This window comes from Rhineura floridana, chromosome 11 (genome assembly GCF_030035675.1).
Source record: "Rhineura floridana isolate rRhiFlo1 chromosome 11, rRhiFlo1.hap2, whole genome shotgun sequence".
Taxonomy (NCBI): domain Eukaryota; kingdom Metazoa; phylum Chordata; class Lepidosauria; order Squamata; family Rhineuridae; genus Rhineura; species Rhineura floridana.
Window position 1 is genome coordinate 11420153 of NC_084490.1, and position 9217 is coordinate 11429369.

Below are 9217 nucleotides of genomic sequence, written 5' to 3' on the forward strand. Positions count from 1 at the left end.
CCAGACTGTTAACGTTTTCAGGGGGGAACCTACACCATATTTTTATTTATTTATTTGGAACTTTTATATTCTGCCTTTCCAAAAAGGTCAAGATGATTAAGCAAAGAAACTGAAACAGTATGTCTATAGCTAAAGAACACAATAAAAATATAAAAAAGATGCAAAAACATGTGAAAACATAAGTATTTAACAGAAAAGACAGAGAAGCAAAAACAAAACCAGGAGAGGAGCAGTAAAAATCCATCAGCCTAAATTCACTAAAATCCCTAACATGTGACGTGTGCCCTTAAAAGGAAGGTGTCCACACTCTGACAGAAAACCAGCTTGGAAAGGGCAATGTAGATCTCTCTGGGCTGGGAGTTCCAAAGTCTGCATGCACCCACATCTAGGCTTCCAAGGAAGTGCTGGTCAATGCTGGTGTTAAGAGAGGAAAAGGCATTTAAAATTTCCTAGCTACAAAAGGCCTGAGGTTCCCTCTGAAATTAATTAATCAGATGTGGACAAACATAGAGGCAGCAGCACGTGGCAAGAACTGGTTGGTAAGGGGTTGCTTAAATCACGATTCAGTGCATCCATGACAAAAACAATGGAAGAATAGTATGATACTCTGCAATTCCGAGGATTTCAGTGACCCCCAATATTAGGATTGAAAGAAATGGCTTTCTGCTGAATTGAACAAACAAGCCACCTAGCCGAGCACTGTCCATCCTGACTAGCAAATGATTTCCAGGCTTCTGGTAGATGTCCCTCCATGTCCCAAGATCCTTTAATGTCAGACACCCTTAGGCATGTGCAGCATATGCTCCAATAGTAAGCTATGAGTCTCTAAACTACCTTTACAGGGCTCCTTTAACTAATTTTTGAAGACCTGCATGGTTTGGGACAATAGAACCTCCTTCTTCAGCTGCCTATATCCATGGTATCAGAAGACAGACACCATCTTGGCTTTTTCTTCCCTGCCATTTGTCAAAGGTTTGAGGTTTCGCTAAGAAGATAAAGACTTTGGTTCTGCTCTTCAGAGATTGCTCCAATCCCTTTGTGGCTTTTCTGTGGATCATTAACTGCTTGCTCTTTCTTAGGTCTCGTGTGGCAAGCAATCAATGTAGCAAAATGGGGAGGAGGAAGTTAATTTAATGTTTCAACATGGAAAGTTGTGATGAGGGAAGTGGCGCAATGTTCATTCATTCATCTGTTGATTTGTATGCTTCTTTCCCACAAAATTGTACCCAAAGCAGATCCCAGCATTTCAAATGAACAACAATAAATGTAACCATTCAAAAACATATGAGGAATGAGTAGAAATAATCATAATGTCAATAAGTAAATTAAAAAAAATCATGCCTTATATAAAACAGTGCAAAGCAAACAAAATAATACCAACAAACTAGCCTAAAACTGAAGAGGAGAGAGAATAATGCCTGACACAAAAATAAAATGGTAGTGTATGAGACGGGGGTGGGTGGGTTAGAGAATTCCACCATTCCAAGAAGGCATGCCATAGAGGTTCACCACAACATATCTACCTGCACTGGATGGTAGCCACATCTCTCATTTTTGGCTGGATTCCCTCCCAGCTCACCGGGGTCTCCTCTCACAATCACTTCTCCATGTCTAACCTGGGGGATAAGGCCTATTCATGCATTGCTCATGTGTAGGGCAAGTTGGAGTTCACTCAGGAGAGGGGCCACACTTTTTGCCCTGCTGCTAACATCGCAGTAGCTTCCTTCAACAATCATGCTTTCCATGTGGATGTTTATAAAGAAGCTCCAACATATGAACTGCTACCTGTATGTAAGGGCTCCATGGAATTTAGACACCTGGAATTTAGATATTCTGACCATGTGGAGCCCTTACGTATGTGGAACCCTTACCTGCAAGTTGGAGTTCCTTTACAGCAAAGATGCGGAACCTGCAGTCTTCCAGATGTAGTTGGACTCCAACTCCCTCCATCCTCAACCAGAGTAGCCAATGGCCAGGGATGATGGGAGGTGTAGTCCAGCAACATCTGGACTACCACCGGTTCTCTACCCCTGCTTCACAGACAACCATGTGGAGTTCAAGATTGCTGAAGGAACTTGGTGCAATGTCAAGGAGAAGCCCCACACCAGAGTGCACCTGAAATTGCCCTACGCATGAGTAATGTGTAAATAGGGCTATAGTTTACAAAACACAACACTAGTCTACAACTAGTTGCATGGATTCCCTAAGCCAGGTTTTTGGACTACAATTGTCCCTGATCATTATCCATGCTAGCTGGGACTGATGGGAGTTGTAGTCCAAGACATCTAGAGGACACAATGTTGTGGAAGGCTGCACTAAGCTTTACACCTGTTTCCTTTCTTCCATGCTATAGGGTGTTTTTTAAAAAAACAAACAGTTTTTTCTTGGGTATAGAGAATAAAAGAGAAAGGGGGATTGTAACAAATTAAACCAGAACTATCACTAGAAGCTAAAACTACTTCAGACACATAATGAGAAGACATGATTCACTAGAAAAGATAATAATGCTGGGAAAAACAGAGGGAGTAGAAAAAGAGGAAGACTAGGCAAGAGATGGATTGATTCCATAAAGGAAGCCACAGACCTGAACTTACAAGATCTGAGCAGGGTGGCTTATAACAGATGACCAAACGATAAGACCTGGCAGCACCACAAAGTACAGAATAAGGCCTGGCACTGACTTCTTTTAAAGTAGGGAAGTCAGAAAGGCATCCTGAGGACACCCTCTCCTCAACATCTTTGTTACAATGAATTATACCCACCAGAGCCACAAAATGCTATTGTAAAAATACTTTTTTAATATGTTTTTATGTTATTTTTTAATTGTATTTAGCCAGCGGTGGCTGGTCCTATTAGGACCGGTAGCGCAGAAGGCAAAGAGGCCAGCAGTAGGCAGAGACAGAGCCAATGGCAGGCGGGGCCAATCACTTCTAGTTTTGTCCCCATCCTCCTCCTCCCTCCCGAGTTCTACAAGGGGCAACACTGAGACTAAGGAGGAAGGAGCTAGCAGCTAGGGCCATCCTCTGGACTAGTTGTCAGTAAGAAGTCAGGCATGTAGGGGTTGGCTAAAGGCAGACTGAGGTTGGTGGGACAGTGCCCCACTTGTCCTAATGGTCCAGCCTCCACCATGTATGGGTCAATTTAGCTTCAGTTTGTATCATTGCAATTCTGGTCCAGCTATAGCCAAGGTTTCCTTGGCTCCTTTCAGTCTTTCAGCCAGGGCAAACAAACAGTCTATGCAATCAGGAGCAGTGACATGAATTTCCTCCTGATATTTCCAAAGAGCAGAGGGTGGACAGTATAATATGATCTCAAAACAACTCTCTCAGTGCCCCTGAGTGCCCCTGAGTGAATGGCTGAAGATAGACTGACCTCCAATATTGAAACTCAATAGTTGACAGCAGGGGCAAGGTGCCTGTGGCCTTTCAGATGCTGTTAGACTCCAGCCCCAACCAATATGGGCAGTGGTTGAAGATGATGGGAGTAGGAATCCAATGGTATGGAGAGACACATGTTTCCCACCTGTCTGCCTCAGCCACGGGCTTCCAGGTTGCTGGGATACCAAGGAAGTGATAAGCAAGATCCAGGTTTGCTTACAAGGAGAGTTTAATTGAGTAACTTACACAGCACACAGGCGTACCCAATAATGGGGAACAGGCTGCAAGGTTCTGCACAAACCGTTGACCAGCCTGAACACCCAACTGGGCTACCAGAATAGATTATATAGTATACTTGTTTACAGACACAGCAGTGAGTAATTAATAGCGACAAAGCATGATCTCAGAGCATTTGATTAAACATCTTAATATAAGGCACTTTATCAGCATCGCACAGCATAGGCATAATTAATCCTTGGCAAGGCATCAGACTGCTACAGGGTATGTAAGATCGTTAGCCCTTTAGATAAGGTACCAGGTGCTAGCTCTGAGCTAACTGCTTACATTGACTGGCATTTGACCCATCTTGCCGCCTAGAAGATGCTAGATGCTAAATTCTTCTTGGAAGCCAAGGCTGGGGAGGAAAACACCCCCCCTATGCCTACAAGCAGCTATTCACTAGGCTTTGCCTGCCGGCCCACTAGACCACCTCTGAGCTACAGGTTGAATTCAAGGTCAGGAACTGACAGCAAGTATGTAACATTCAAGCTAATATACAAAGATGCCAAAGGCAATTTTTGTTTATTCCGGTCCCTGTATCTGCAACAGCTTTGCCCTTGCCCCATGGACATCCTTGTTCCTCAGGATATAAATGATAGGGTTAAGCAAGGGCGTGATGACAGTGTAAAGGATGGTGACATGCTTGTCACGATCAGGAGCTGAGCCCAATTGGAGGATCATGTACACAGACATGACGGTGCCATAGAAGATGGTGACCACCACAAGGTGGGAGCCACATGTGGAGAAGGCCTTGTGCCATTCTGCTCTTGTCTGCATTTGCAACACGGAAGACAGAATGAGCCCATAGGAGGTCAAGATAACAGAAAGAGGACCCATGAGGATTAGTGCAGCTACAACAAATATGACTGCCTCAGTAACACGGGTGTCTTCACAGGCAAGTTTCAGCACCACGGGCAGCTCACAAATGAAGTGGTTGATGTGGTTGGGGCTGCAGAAGGGGTGGTGGTAGGTGGAGGTCACATATATCATAGAGAAGAGGAAGCCCAGATGGCTGAGGCCAGCTGCATTTGGCGCCACCTGCCTATGGCGATGGCATATACCAGGGGATGCCAGATGGCCAAATAGCGGTCGTAGGCCATGACACCCAAGAGAAAGCATTCAGCATTACCCATGGACAAGATCATATACCTTTGGGCAGCGCAGCAGGAGAAGGAGATGACTCCATTGCCAGACAGCAAGTGTGCCATCATTTGGAGTAAGGTGCTGGTGACATACAGATCTCCACACTTGAGATGTGTGTGAGGAAAAAGTACATAGGTGTGTGGAGTTGGGAGTTAGTCTGCACTAGCAAGATGATAATCAGGTTCCCTGCAATGGTGAGTGTGTAGATGATGAGGATGACCACAAAGAGCCCAATCTGGGTCTTGCGGTGACTGGTGAGCCCGACAAAGATGAATTCTGTGATGGTGGTGAGGTTCTGAGGCCCCATACTAGCCTCCTGACTGCAGAGAAAGGAGAAGAACAAGACACTGTGAGATTCACTTAGAAGCAGGGATAGGGAAGAAAGTCACTCAATTTGCATCTGAATGCAAACCTACCTGATTCACACTTACTGAGCCAATGAGCTCTCTTTTGAAATGTACACTTCTCCAAATCCTGTGATGCAGTTCGCCCACCAAAAAGTGTGCACAAAAATGCATCTCTTTTTGAAAATAACATACAAAACTCCCTTAGGGGAAATTGCATGCACAAATGTGTCTATTAGACAAATTTGCATACAGGCATACAGGAGATAAAATGGAAAATGGACTGCCTTCAAGTCAATTCCGACTTATGGTGACCCTATGAATAGGATTTTTCCATGGTAAGTGGTATTCAGAGGGGTTTTTACCATTGCCTTCCTCTGAGGCTGAGAGGCAGTGACTGGCCCAAGGTCATCCAGCGAGCTTCATGGCTATGTGGGGATTTGAACCCTGGTCTCAAGGAAGGCAAGAATAAAACTCATGAAGATTGGGCTTCGATGGGCAGCTGGTTGGTCATTGTGACAACAGACTAGATGTGCCATTGACCTGATCCAGTGGGCTTTTCTTATATTCTTATTTTTTAAACTGATTTCTTAGAGCTCTGTTTTGTGAATATACCTCTCAACAGTTCCTAGTTGAGAAGACATCCCAGTTTTACCCTCTCCCTCCTTTGCCATTAGCGGTATAGCACCAGTGATGGGTGGCAGCCACAGAAGAGACAAGAAAAATAGGTCCTCCCCTTCCTCTGTCGCAGGGCTGGTCTCAAGGGTTGGCATAGTCGGGCATCTGCTGAGGGGCCCCATCTCATCAGGGTGACCACTGACAAGAGGCCCCCAGGACCTGCCATTCCTCCTCTTCACCATTGTTAACCTGCTTCTTCACTTGCTTCTAGTTCTGGTCCAGACAAGGGTACAGCAATAGACAAAGGAGGACCAGTAGATGCCCCAGCTACCTTGTTTGGTTGTCTCGCTGCCTGACAAGGAAATAAGTGGCAGCAATGGTGAGGAAGAACAGTGGCAGCAGTTGGAGATAATGACCATCAGGACATAAATTGAGCCCTGCCAGATCAGACCAAAAGCCCATCTAGTCCAGTATCCTGTTTCCACAGTGGCCATGGGAAGCTCGCAAGAAGGACCTGAGCCCAGCAGCACCCACCACGCTTGCGATTCCCACAAACTGGCATTCAGAGGCATACTACCTCTGATAGTAAAGGCTGAACATAGCCTTCGTGGCCAGTAGCCATTGATAGCCTTGTCGTCCGTGAAGTTATCTGATCCTCTTTTAAAGCCATCTAACTTTGTGGGCTATCGCTGACTCCTGAGGGAGTGAGTTCCATAGTTTATCTCTGTGGGGAAGAAGAAAACGTTGAAGCCCCCCCCATTGCTTCAGAAAGCATCCATCATCCCCCCCCCCATTTCTTTTCAAAAAATTGCTGGGCTGAATCCTTTGGCTGAGCACCTAAGCAGAACCATCTAATCTGGCTCCCATTCAAGTCTCAAACGTTGTGGGCAATTCACTCTGAGCATGCATCCGTTTCAGTTTCTCTGCCATGTGCAGAGTGTATTCGCTGTTGTGCCTTTTCCCTTCCCCCCAAACCAGGCTCAGAAGTGGACTCAGGGGGAGGGCAGAAAAACAGGGCCAAAATGAGAGAGATAAGTTTTATAGGAAGAGGTGACCTGGAGGAGTTCCTCCAAGGGGTTTTAAAAGAGTTTGCAAGAACTACAGCTCCCATAACTCATCATGCCCCATCATTCTGGAAGATGGAGGGAAGGCAGTGAGCAACAGAAAAGTCCCAGTTCCAGGTTTTGGAAGGTAAGACACCCTCCATGGACCCTTTCCTCTTGCAGTGCGTCCTGCTCCTCACTGCCATTAGGTTTGGAAAAGGACAACTGAAATGATCAAGGGGCTGAAGCAACTCCCCTCTGAGGAACGGTTACAACAGAGGAAGTTTTTTCAACCCAAGGGCCACATTCCCTTCTGGACAATGTTCCAAGGGCCACATGTCAGTGAGGAGCAGGGCCAGAAGCAAAAGTGGGCAGAGCAATAAATATAAATGTCACCCTTGTACAATAGGCTAGCTTCTACACACATCCCTCTCCATCCTCCATTCAGGCAAGCAGCGCTGGTGCCAGGCATGCTGGGCCCCGGCACATGCATGTATACCCCACCTACCTCTCCCTGCAGGGCCCCTCCCTAAGGAGAATCCTTCAATGCAGGATTTTTTGGGGTGGTGGGATTTGAGGGACTTTTTTTTTTTACTTATGTTAAATACAAAAATATGAGGTGGCTGAGCTTTTTCCTTTTCCTTCTGACATGGCCGCCCTGGCTTCCATTCTTGTGACTGCAACCTCCCAAGAGCGATGCTATGTTATCATGATGGTGCATCATTCCCAGGGGTGTTCTTGCAAGAAAACGTTTAGGCATTTTTGTTTATTCAGAGAAATTCGCACTAAAATGGTAGAGAATTTTCATGAGGATATTTTTTTTAAAAAAGATGCGGATTGCTGTAGAAATGTAGAGAACTGAATTTAACAGTGCAAAAACTGAGAAACTGGGAGAACCGAAACAGACAACTCTTTCCATCCCTAATCTGCACTAGACGTTTAAAGCAGTTATCATACCACTTTATTGTTGCGCTGCAGCCAACTCAGAAGGGACAGGAAGGGGGGAGGCATGAGTTTCAGGCACCTCCGCAGCCAGAAGAAGCCGAGTTGGGGATTGTTGTGTCTGAGCAGGATCGTGCGGGAGGGGGGTAACCTGCTCTTCGCGTTCCTGTCGCCACGAGAAATGGACAGGGCAAAGACAGGAATTATGAAGGAGTCAGAGATTACGTTCAAAAACATTTCCTATATAAGCCTGCCGCTCCCAGTGGGGGGTTGTTGAGTCAACTTCCTTCACACGCTGCAGAGCATGTCTAGAGTATAGTTAGGGACTTTAGTGAGTTAGGGTAGGGTTTCCTATGAAGCACAATGCCTTTGATGTATCCATTACTCTAATAAAACGAGATTTACTTGCACACACACTCCAGCCTCATTCTTTCGGCTCTGAACGGGACAGTTTGACTCAACCACCATCCCTACTCGAACCTGTTCCCATGGGGGATGACATGGACCAGAACGGAGCAAGAGGGGGAGTACCTATCACCATGGAAGCCTTGTATGCCAAGATCCAGAACCTCCGAGTGACTACGCAAGCCCTACAAGCCGAGAATCAAAACCTCAGAGCCGCAACGCAAGCTTTGCAAGTGGATAACCAGAATCTCCATGCCTTGGTTGCCCAAGTCCAGGTGGCGCCTCCCGGGGTGGCCGCCCCTGTGAAGTCTCCAGTGGGGCTACCCGTGCAATACGGGGGCCAGAGTGAACAGTTTGCCACGTTTCTAGCCCAATGTGAGTTGTACATTCAAGTGCGCAGAGCTGAGTTCCCAACTGATGACGCGAAGGTGGCGTTCATCATCGGTTTGTTGGAAGGGGAAGCGGCAAAATGGGCCACCCCGTATTTGATTTCCAATGACCAGATATTGCATCAGTTTGATGCCTTCAAGAATGCAATGGGGGACATGTTCCGAGACCCCCAGAGGAAGGAGACGGTTGCCCACCAGTTAGGGACCCTGAGACAGGGAAAGGGGTCTGTAGGGCAATACACGAATGCTTTTCGTGTTTTGTCTCAGGAGATGGAGTACAATGACCCAGCCTTGATGTACTTCTACAGAAATGGACTGAGTCCAGAAGTGTTGGATGAACTGGCGCGCACCACACACCCCGACTCACTGAGGGGTTTGATTCAACTGAGTTTGCAGATAGACAGCCGCTTAGAAGGAAGGAAGTTGGAGCGAAGAATGGAGCCTTCACAGAGTCAGGTTGCTGCTCCACTGCCCCGTGCGTGCCCCGTGCCCAATCCTGGCATCCCTACTGTCTCGGGAGAGGAGCCCATGCAGATTGGGGGGGCTAGACCGTGATTGACAGAGGAGGAGAGGGAAAGACGCCGGAGGGAAGGACTGTGTCTCTATTGCGGAAAGTCTGGACACCTCGCCAGAAATTGTGCAGCCAAAACCAGAAGATCCCAGCTGCCGGAAAACTT

At 46.7% G+C, this 9217-nt stretch overlaps 1 pseudogene; it reads right to left on the reverse strand.

Moving 5' to 3' along the window:
- Nucleotides 1–4178: 4178 nt before the first annotated feature.
- On the reverse strand, nt 4179–5106 carry LOC133367346 (olfactory receptor 2D3-like; annotated as a pseudogene).
- Nucleotides 5107–9217: the final 4111 nt, after the last annotated feature.